At 40.0% G+C, this 8,319-nt stretch overlaps 1 long non-coding RNA gene across 1 annotated transcript in view; it reads left to right on the top strand.

The window, feature by feature from the left end:
• Nucleotides 1–1,407: 1,407 nt before the first annotated feature.
• Nucleotides 1,408–8,319, top strand: part of LOC116703131 (uncharacterized) — a 7,459-nt gene continuing 547 nt past the window's right edge. The window contains exons 1-2 of the long non-coding RNA XR_004335349.1: nucleotides 1,408–1,477; nucleotides 3,190–3,196. This is a non-coding gene — a long non-coding RNA (uncharacterized LOC116703131). The remainder of the gene's footprint in view (nucleotides 1,478–3,189; nucleotides 3,197–8,319) is intronic.

Genomic DNA, 8,319 nt, shown 5'->3' with positions numbered 1-8,319 from the left:
TTACCTTTGACTTGGTCAAAAATGGTAAAATATGTAATAAACATTTATTTCATGGTTGGTTTAAAACCGTCTTAAACACAAGTTGCTCCAAACCTAAACCCAGCAGGGACACTGAAGTGCGTTTCCATCCACCTGGTCTGATGCACATTACCAACGTGTGCATAAACAACTGGATTAGAAATGGATCAAACTGGATCAGCTCCAAGCCAATTGGTTTCGACTGACTCAGAAACCAGGTCACAAATACAAAGATTTTTTTTATTTTAACATAAAAGGCACAGTATGTCTTGAATTGGCTGCTCACTCCAAAAAACACAAGGAAATATCACAATGGTTTGGGCCTTTTTCCAGCAGTAAATTAATCCACACTTAATGCACTAGTGAGTATTTGGGGCAGCAGGACAGTGTGTGTGGGATGGTTTCAAAAATAAACTACAGTGTGTCTGGTAATGATAATGAATGGACAAGTCACCCAGTGCAACAGATTGGCTCATGGATGTGTTTTAAATTGTTTTGAACAACAGTAGAGCTTTGCCCACACAGTTTACAGCCAACCCCAGTTACAGTGCAGGTGAGTATTCCCTTTGGAAATATGAGCGGTCTTGTGTGTTATGAAAGGCTCTGTCATTAGAGAATTTGTAGTCCTGGAGACATGATGCAGGGGGTTTAACTGAGCCCTGATATCATGTTGTAGCCTGACAAGCCAGACCCACATCAAGATGTTGGGTCTGGGAACGCACCATTGGCAGGGCTCATTCCGAGGGGCAGGATAAACGGTAGGGGTGGGAATCTCTGGGCTTTTGATTCGATTCCGATTCAAACACAAGTTTTAATGAAATGTTTGTCTATTGAAATTTTTATTTTGTAGTCCTTCCATGCTTAAGCCTTAAACATGCTTGTGAAAGTAACCTCCTCTCACAGTGATCCTCCATGTCAGAGGCTCGGTCATGTTTAAAGGTGGAGAACTGGCTTCTTAGAACATGAAACAGGTGGTCAGATATAATGTGATTAAGTATATGAACAGCCTTTATGTGTTTTGCCTAATTATTTTATGTATGTCTTAGTAGATCATGTGTAGGCTATATATACAAAACTTCCTTTTGGCCATTTTTGTGTTTTTTTTTCTGCACTTTTTTCTAAACTCTAAGTTGTTGTCCCTTATCCCATCTTCTTTCAGTCACTCTGTTTGGAGACAAGAACTTAATAAAAATCAACACTTTCAAAAAAATAAATCGATTATTAACTTATCAGAATCAAGCATCAAACTGTTCTGGAGAGAATTGCGATGCATCTAAGAATTGATTTTCTTTCCCGACCCCTAATAAACAGTTGTCTTTCAAATTCCCCCCTGCACGCAATAGGATAGCGCTACAACCAACCAGAGCATTCAACTTTTACCGTAACTCTGAACTCATCTTCAGTGCCGTTCTTTATTCTTTTCTTAAAGAAAAGCTTAACTTAGCTCAAGTCTTCCAGAGTCGCGGTCAAAGCCAAGTTGAAAGATCACTGTTTGCCAGCAGCAGCAGTCATCTTCTTTGTTTTCAAGTAGCAGGAAATTCACACAGAACCGTCGCAACTCTGCCGTCATTACGTTAAGTCCGCCCACCGACTATAAGGCGATGTGATATGCCTGACCAGAATTTGTTTTTTCCATCCGACGAGCTGCTAGACTGACCCTGCCGCCAGGGTGCGTCTAGATTTCTGAGCTAAAAGTAAAGTGTTACAAAATGGAACGGCATGAGATGTGATCTTTTGCAACAACTGCAAGATGACGATGATGGTTTTCATGAAGCCGCAGCGCATTGAGCTCAGTCAAAACACTGTGTGAATGTGAAAGCCCATGAACGCTACGCTGGAAGGAGCTGTAAGAAAAAACTGCTGCAGTGTGAAAGTTGTTTCCTTGGGAACTGAGATGAGGCTTTCCATCTCTGAGCGGAGTGCTGGGAGAGAATGACACTGACCAATTAGGAGACGAGTGGGCCCCCGCCGCTTCTGCTGCCCTCACATCACACGGCCTTGGTGAATTATCCTCAAGAGCCTTTTCAGTCACCTCAGTGATGAATGCAATTACAAAGCAGGACAGCAAAGTATTAAGTGCAGCCATTTTCATCTCATTTCTTTTGAATTTCTCTTACTATGTTCTTTTAATTGACAGTTGTGGCATGTTTTGGGATTTCTTTCTTCCTGTCGGACTGAAGTCTATTTCTCGAGATAGAGTTTTTGAATCAGACTTTTTCTGATGTTTACAGGTAAAAGGGATACTCGGTTGATTAAAAAGTCCTATTTTATTTCTTTCAGATGCTAGCTGATCATAAATCATCATTTGAATGAACAAACAGGTGTCACGATGAAAACGTTATCTAGTTAATCCAAGCTAAAAGTACATCAAATATCAAATATTAACATTTTACGAGTTTGCAGAAACGGCCTACCATACTTACGTCAGCATAGAAAAGCAAACACAAAAGAAAGTGCCCAAAGCCGTGCCACTAGCCCGGAAGATTCAATACTCATTACACACAGTGATGTTAAACTGTTGAACCGAACAAACATACATGCCATTTATCTCGTCTTGTATGGAGTTGCTGATGGAAAAGGCTGTGTTGTAATTTCATTGCAACTAACCCTAACCCTTTCTTTTGAGAATTTGGACAATTTTGAACCTTACAATGTATGTCCAGTGCCAAAACAGGAAGTAGTGTGACCGTTAATTTGCGAAGCAGAACGCAAAAATGAAGAAAGGATGTTGTGAGTCGGACTTTTAGGCTACACAGGAGGCCAGACTTTGCTTCCTGTCACAGATTGGCAATTAACATTACTTTTGTGTTACCATAACCGTGATCTTTCCCTGACCTTAAAGATCCTATATTGTACTAAGTGAAATTGTCATATCTTTTGTTTTGTATTATAAAGCAAGTCCAGCTGCTGTATTAAAGGTACTCTGAGCGATGTTGGGTGACATTACTTCTTGTAATCTTGTAATTCTTCTTGACGTTGAAGTATTTTCAAAAAACAAGACTAGCTTGCCCCTCCCTTCTTTGCTTCCGCGCACTAACCCCCCACCCCCCAACACCTAAATCCTTCTGGTCAGTTATTGGCTGGAACGCTGGAACACTGTGTGTATGCTTCGTGGTGCAGGTGGGCACAGTTTGTTTTTGTTGCCGTTTGTAGACCCTGGGCTGTCTACAGAGACCGCGTTTCTTTTTTACAGTGTGTTCTGGGGACAGGCAGCTCGCGGATAGTGAAGAGATGGTGTATGTATGTGACAACAAATGTTGTAGTCTGAAACACACGTGACATCACTTAGAGCACCTTTAATACTGTGAAAGTATCAATCCACAGAGAAGTATAGTACCAAACTGTGCCTTTAAAGAGCCATCAGGTTGCAATGTCAACGACCTTAATTATGAAAAAATATGAACAGTACTGAACGGGGGAGAGACAAAAAATTGTTTGATCCCATTTGAATTGAGCCATGTGTCACACTGTCACAAAACCACAAGTGGGGAAGTGACAGGATTGTGTGGGAATGGGCTTCCCTCTCTCTCTCCTCGTCTTGTTTTTCCCTTCCCTCACAGTGCAGTGTGTGGGCCCGTCACACCTGGGATGACGCGCAGCTGCAGGCAATTCCTAATCACTCACCTGTTTCCCGTGGCTCATCAGCGTTTTAAGCCTTTGCTTCTCTGTGTTCGACACCGGATTGTTAAATCCTGTTGCGTAGGTGATGCAACATCCCTCTAGTCTTTGTCTCCGAACACTATGTTTTTTGTGCTCCGGAGGAAACCACTGTGTTCCGCTGTGTTTTGACATGCCTGCTGACGCCACTCTCCACATGTGTGTATCGTCCCGGGATGTAATGGGACACACACAAGCAATAGATAAGGCTAATTCTTTTGCTTCTTGGCTGATAAAAAGACACTGGATAAAACACACCAGTTAACATAACGTTTGGAGCATAGCTAAGCTAGCTATAGGCCTATAGTGAGCAGGCCGAGCATCAAGGTGACCTTAATTGTGTGAGACAAGATATGTAGTTGCCTGAGTGGTTTCTCAAAGCAGGGTGAAAGTGCAACAAACCTATGACAGAGTTTATCTTCACTTACAAAATTATCTTTTTTATAACGCCAAACATCATATATGTAACTCATGGCTCAATTTAAACAGGATCTGTTTAAACAGGACCCAAAAATGATTTGTCTCTTCCTGACACAAGATAACCACAGAGCTGTCGTCTGTCCTTGTCAAAGGCCCAGATTGTTTCTGGGGCAGAGCAGGCGGAGGAGACTCCCAGACCCAATGAGATAAACCGAAAACATTGACTTTGTTATGACTTTGTATTAACATCCACTTTGTATTAATAAGCGGCTGTAGAGAGCTTCCAGTATTTTCTGTACTACTCTGTAGTGTGGAAACTGTCTCCATGTGTTCACAAATAAAAATTAACTTTGATATAACTTCAGTGGTCTTGATAATGTAATTATTCAACTGCCTTTCTGTAGTAGGGTCCCATGGGGTCCACCGAAAAGAGAGGGAACTTTGTCTCTCTGTGGCTACAGTGCCATTACATTCATTGAGTCACAATGATTATGCACAGATGCCGATAACGCAGATGTGGGAGACCCTGAAACACATTACATTACATTACATTACATTACATTACATTACATGTCATTTAGCTAACACTTTTATCCAAAGCGACTTACAATTGCTATGTATATCAGAGGTCGCACGCCTCTGGAGCAATTAGGGGTGTCTTGCTCAGGGACACATTGGCGATGTATCGTCCCGGGTCTCCCACTGACCAATCAGAGAAGACTGGGCTTTTTTGGGAGGGAGTCCATTTCAGACATTGCTCTCTGGCGGAAGAGTCAATGTGCTCAGTAAATGTGGATGCTCTTTGCCCCGTGAATGGATTGATTTCCTGTTTACATGTTTAGATTTTGCTGTGATGGCTGTGCTAAGAAAAGGTCAGCAGGTAATCAATACGTTTGAGAACAACCAGTATCTACGGAACATTTCATTTTAAATCCATCAAGTTTGAGCTTTTAAAATGTGTTCTAAAATCTTCAAATTTGTCCTGCTCATTGAGTGTCCAAAATAGGTAGGTTTTATTCTCTGGAGACCATCTGTGTGTGGGTAACTTTCACATAAATCCACTCATTACATCTTGACATATGTTTGTGCAGAACTGAACCTTTTGTCCCGATTCTGGCACTGGATAAAAGGTTAATGGATTCATTAAAAACACAAGTATTATCATCTGAGGACCATGAATAGTAATCTAGTGATTAGTTATGGTTTTATCCTCATGGACCCAAGTGTTAGTGAAAGGAAAGGTTTAGGACTCTGGAGGAACGATAACGGAGTCCCCTTTCAAAACATTTGAACCGTTTAAGGTAGAGTCTTGTGTGAGGTGTCATTGAACTCAGCAGAGAGTTCCTTCTTCATAGGTGATGCTTTAGACCGCCCCCCTATTTGTAAGCCACGCCCTCTTTCCTAACTGGTGACCCGTTTAAGGTGGAGTCTTATGTGAGGTGTCAATGAACTCAGCAGACTTCCTTTTTCATTGGTGATGGTTTGACCCGCCCCCTATGATTCAGCCACGCTCCCTCCCACAGATATTGAAATGTGTGACATAGACTCTTGTGTGAGGTGTCATTGAACTCAGCAGGGCGTTTCATCTTCATTGGTGATGATTTGCAGTGTCTGAGTGCCGCGCAAATGCACGGTCGCACGGAGCCGCGTGTGCTAGTGATTCCAACGCGTGCAGATTAGCGAGAGCCCGTCCAACGTTGCTTGCGGCTTTAATTAACATTTGAGCTTACTATAAAATGTATCAGAGCCAAAAGGGATGGTAAAGTGCATGTATTAAAGTGCTTATCGTAAAGAGCATGTATTAAAGTGCATCTCGTAAAGTGCATATGCTAAGTGCATAGAGTCTCTTAAAGTGCAACACATCACAAGTTCAGAAGGTCCCAAGGAAGGAGCTGTTTCTTGTCCAGAGACCTTCTTCTTAGTTCAGTGAGCACTTGTTTGCACACTTCATTGCTGTTTATAACAGTCTGACGTAAAGTCATACAGCATCTGGTCTTCCATAATTTGAAGCACACAACACATATAATTATTTGTATCAGCTCCTTATTTTTCTCTAGTACACTATTATTAATAATACAATACATTACGGATTTAAAAAAAAAAACAAGCATTACACCATACATTTTTAATTTGTCCCAGACTTCTTTAGCTCTATAATAGTCCATCAAGAGATGCTGTTGTGTCTCATCATCGTCGCAGTAAATCATTTAACATGTTTTAGTTTTTACATAGCAACTCCAAGACACAACAGCTCTGACCGGAGGTCTGTTTACAGACACAGCCATCTCACATCCAGAATACTCACCAAAAAGGTACTTATTATTGTTATTATTTTTTTATTTATTTCAGGAACTGGGTTCCTTCGTCATAGGTTAGGTGTTTATAATTTACATAACCACCATATTTATAATCATTAATTAAAAATAAAAGAAGTAATTTTACAAGGGAGGCCATTCCAGTCTATATTAAGGTATTCATATTCATCTATAAAATCCCTGTAAATAAGTTTATATCCTGGCTCTGCCTCTCCTTTTCCTCCACTTGGAGCGGTCCCCGACCCAGAGAGCATTCCTCGAGATGGCTGCTGACATATTTTTAGCAAAAGCAATAAACAATCTTACTCCCATTTCTACTGCCCCCAACCCCCCATATTCTTTGCTTTTATACATAATTTCTCTTTTTTTGTTACTTGTCTAGTCGTACCCCAAACCAAATTTACACAGTTTATTTAGTTTAATTATCATTTTGTGAGATGGAGGAAAGATATTTGTCAAAAACAGGAGTTTGGATAATATAAACCTTTTTATACTATTGATGCTTGATTTACAATTAGTGTTTTTATTTTCCCATTTTGTTTACTCCCTCTTTGACTTCACAGAATTTAGTCTCTCAGTTTCTTTCACTACAGTTTTGATTACAAACAGTTAAACCCGAGTTTTAATTCCATCCTTTACTTTAATGAAGATGTTGTCACGTTTGTTACTCTCCGTTTTGATCCAAACAACCTCTGTTTTATCATGATTTAGTGTTGCACCAGAGGCTAATTCATATAAGTTCAAGTGATTAGGTAAAATATCCATCGCCATCTGATTTTTAATAACAACTGTAACATCATCTGTGGATGCCATGGCAGTAACTTGGGCGCTAGCCCAACGTGTGTGCCGGACATGAGACGAGTTTATGGTTTTAATCAGCGGGCTGATGGCCAGGATGTATGAAGCAGCACTCAGTGGGCGGCTCAGTTTCACCCCTCTCTCTACATTAAAGGGCTCTTTAATGCACACTAGATTTAACATATAGACATCTGATCAAATGAAGAAACGTTTCTAGAAAGTCATAAGACTTTATTACAGCCCATAAATAGTCTTTAGGAATAAAATCAAAGGCTTTTTTTTGGTCTAGCTCGATTATATAAAAGTCTTTTTTTATCAGGCTCATTTCACATTTCTCTCAGTGTGCAGAAGTTATCCCACATTAAACGGCCTTTTATGGCACACATTTGTTCTCTCTCTATAATTTCATCTAAAATATCATTTAATCTATTCATAATCAATAACATGTCATAATCGGTGTCATATGTCTGTACTTATCAATGTCATCTTCATCACCTTTCTTAAGCAGTAGACACATTATACCCTGATATTAAGGATTCTCCCATACAGACTCTGTTCAGACCTTCATTATACATATATGGGAGGACATTTGTGACATCATTGGTATTTAACTGATAAAACTCTGTAGACAGACCATTGGGGCCGGGGCTTTTACACCAGCGTTTAGTTGTTTGATGGCATGCAAAACTTCATCCTTTCTTATATTTCCCACAAGCTCTGAAAGGTTCAGAGCGTTGTATGAGGGGAGTTTATCTAATAAGATAAGACACAGCTGGTATCTATTTTTATTTGTTTACATGCATCTGCACATAATTCTCTGATCAGTTGTCTTTTCTGGTTTTCATCAAAAACTACCGCCACCGTCCTGTTTCTTTACAGATTTAATCCATTTACTTAGAATGACACATATTTCTTTTAAAAGCTTACCTTCAGACTATAATTTAAAAACATTGAGATTAACCACGCCATTTTTTCAACTGTCAAAAGCTCTCTAAGTCTTTTAAATAACTGAGTTTTTTTAACTTTCCGGAGCAGTGTAAACATTTATGACACAATATTTCTCACCCCTATATTAAAAATGTATCATAAGTAATCTGCCTAGAATTAGGAC

The sequence above is a fragment of the Etheostoma spectabile genome, chromosome 15 (assembly GCF_008692095.1).
Source record: "Etheostoma spectabile isolate EspeVRDwgs_2016 chromosome 15, UIUC_Espe_1.0, whole genome shotgun sequence".
NCBI classification, from domain to species: domain Eukaryota; kingdom Metazoa; phylum Chordata; class Actinopteri; order Perciformes; family Percidae; genus Etheostoma; species Etheostoma spectabile.
This window is presented reverse-complemented; position numbering and strand designations above follow the sequence as displayed.